Below are 2,770 nucleotides of genomic sequence, written 5' to 3'. Positions count from 1 at the left end.
TGTGCTTAATGAACAAAGGATAACTGGGAAGTCTTTGCTTGGCTGGAAGACCCCAATGCCTCCTGGACTCTGGTCATGTGTTCACTTTGTGAGTATTCAGACTTATAAACCGTGAATTGCCCTTAAGTTATTAGTAAGCTATTTAGAAGATGTGTGCTTGAACATTAACTTAAAACTTTAAAAATTGAGATCTATACGTATAATTAACTTCCCTTTCTCCTGCTGTCTCCATTTCAGTTTCCTGAATTTCTGGGAAGGCCTGGTTTCCCAACGGAGCGATTTCTGGTAGAAGACTGAAGGTCTGATCCAAGAAAAAAAATCCAACGTAGCCAATGAATTAAGGACAAGAAGGTTTCCATTCAGGTAGGAACACTTCATATCACACATTCAACCACCTTAAATAAAGTGTGCTGATGGCTGGGCCTGATGTGTCTGCTTGGGAAAAGATGGGTATGTAACCTGCCCTACAAGGAAACTGTGCAAGTCCCTTGGAGGTTGTGGTGTTTACCAGAGAATACCTTGGAGGAAAAGGGCTACAATAACAGTATGATGTTTTTTTTCCATTTTTAGCTCATTGTTGCCAGTACACTTAGTGATCTCAGTGCCTGTGGTTTAATCCCTAGAGTTTAGGTATGTGGAGAACAGATGAACTCTTTTGGTATTTTTTCCTGAGACAAGTCATTTTCATAAGTATCTCCATGATCTAGCTGCTTACCAAAATTAAGTGCCATGATGGCCTCAACTCTCCTAAGTGGGGAGCAGCCCAGTTAATGGTGTGAGGAAACTGGCTTGTTTCGTGTGGGGTACATCTAGTCTTACTCTCAGCATGGAAGGGAGCAGAAGGGGACTGGGGAAGGGGGAGGTCTGTTTTAACGTACCTATGTATGTCAAAACCACACCAACAATTTTATCTTCATTAGCAATTTGAGATAAAGGGAATAACGAAGATATCCCAAGAAGAAAGATTCTAGTGACATCAAAATCAGGGCCTGTTCATCTCATTCATTATTATATCCTCAGGTGTTAGCTCCTGACTCCTAGTTAGTGCTCATTGAGCAACCTTTAAAATCACGTTCCTTGCAATCCAATAAGTAAATTAAAATAATTATTGTTTTCAACAGTTTCTTAAATCAGCACTTAGAGAAAGGAAAAACTTGCCTTTAACTGCGAGAAACCTGGGCAGTTATTAGTTACAGCAAATGTGCTGCCCGATGGACCTACCCCTGGCTATAAATAGCTGTCAGACTTGGGAACCCCCAGACCTGAATGGACTTTCTATGTATAGCTTTTCCTCTCTCTAAAGGCTTGTAGAAAAATGCTGTCTTCTGTGAAAACTTGGCCTTGATAAAGGGCATAAAAACACGCAGGCCAGTGATTCTTAGACCTTGGAAAGATTTGAAATATTTTCCCTAGTCTGGGAATCCACATTTTGGAGGCATGAAAACTAAAACTCAAGGAAGTTCAATATTTTGCCCAGCATCGAATGGCAAACATCGAATGGAAAGTAACAATGGTGGCACTCAAATCTGGCTTCTAAATCCCTTTCGCGTGGCATAGAATACATCGCAGTAGCTGCTTATTTTCATTGTCCACAACACCACATTCCCACTATGCCTCATCCCTCGTGCTTCTTTATGAAGGATGATAACATTATTTGCAAACTTTAGCCATAATTAAATGTTTAAATATTCGCTTTTTGTAACTAACTGTGAAATGCTGTTTCTGTTAAAAATATGTAGAAGCGTGCTTTTTCCTTCTCGAAATGTCTCTGCCTGAGTTTATGACCTTTCACTGTTGATGGCTGAACATGACCTGTCTGCTTGGAAACGATGAATTCAAGGGTTCTTATGTGTTAAATATTTACCTCACTCCCTGCAATGTGCATAGAGCCCCTTTTCCTGAAATTTGGAGCACAAACTAGAAAAATAGAAAATCTTCATACTCAAGTAGTTTTTCCTGCAGTCTGTGAAAAGTTTCCACTTGGAGATATTTAATTTCTGAATCCATTGTAATTCTTCATCAGATAAGTTGTTTTTTGTTTGTTAAAACCAGTATTCAGTACTTAGTTTGTTGAATGTTTCTGATAATAAAATATAGTCATAATGGTAATTTCTAGTACTGATAATAGAGTTGGTAATGGAGACAATCTATGTTGATAGTAAAGTGATTTTTATAATGTAAAAAATGTCATAATGTTTCCAGATAATCTGTCTCCTGGATCAAAATGTACTTATTATTAATCCCTCACTTTACAAAAATTTTTAAATTTCACTAATATAATGATTTTACCACATCTTTTAATTCATATTTTAAGATACTTTGTTCAGTGCATTATCTCATTTTAAAATGAGATTACTATATATAATATAGTAGGTAAATATTAACATATATTTCTTAATGGATAGATTAATACTTAATTACTCAGATTTGTTTAATTCCTACTGCTGTTCTTTAGCATTCCCTTTCTCTCTGGAGTCTATCCTACTGACTTCAAAAGCTTGCAAAGTCAGAAAGTGCCGGGAGCCGGTCCATCCTTGCTGCTTGACACAGTTGCTGCAGAGAAGAAAGGTCTGCACAGCATATGTTTCAAGGGACCTGGCGTATATAGCATACTGTTCTTAATATGTTTGCTCCCCTTAGTGCTATGTGTTTTAACCAAGGTCACCTCTCCAAGAAAGGTTGTTTCCCCAGGTAGAGATTTTTCCCTGAAGTTAGGGAGGGAATAAAACCCCTTAACTAAGTGCCAGGCGGGTAGTTAATCACTTTAACT

At 37.9% G+C, this 2,770-nt stretch overlaps 1 protein-coding gene across 1 annotated transcript in view; it reads left to right on the top strand.

The window, feature by feature from the left end:
- The first annotated feature begins 241 nt into the window (after positions 1-241).
- The window catches only part of PKIA (protein kinase (cAMP-dependent, catalytic) inhibitor alpha), a 31,015-nt gene continuing 28,486 nt past the window's right edge, over positions 242-2,770 (top strand). The window contains exon 1 of the mRNA XM_005885672.2: positions 242-363. The gene's annotated coding sequence lies outside the window, so the exon portion shown is untranslated. The remainder of the gene's footprint in view (positions 364-2,770) is intronic.

The sequence above is a fragment of the Myotis brandtii genome, unplaced genomic scaffold (genome assembly GCF_000412655.1).
Source record: "Myotis brandtii unplaced genomic scaffold, ASM41265v1 scaffold922, whole genome shotgun sequence".
Taxonomy (NCBI): domain Eukaryota; kingdom Metazoa; phylum Chordata; class Mammalia; order Chiroptera; family Vespertilionidae; genus Myotis; species Myotis brandtii.
This window is presented reverse-complemented; position numbering and strand designations above follow the sequence as displayed.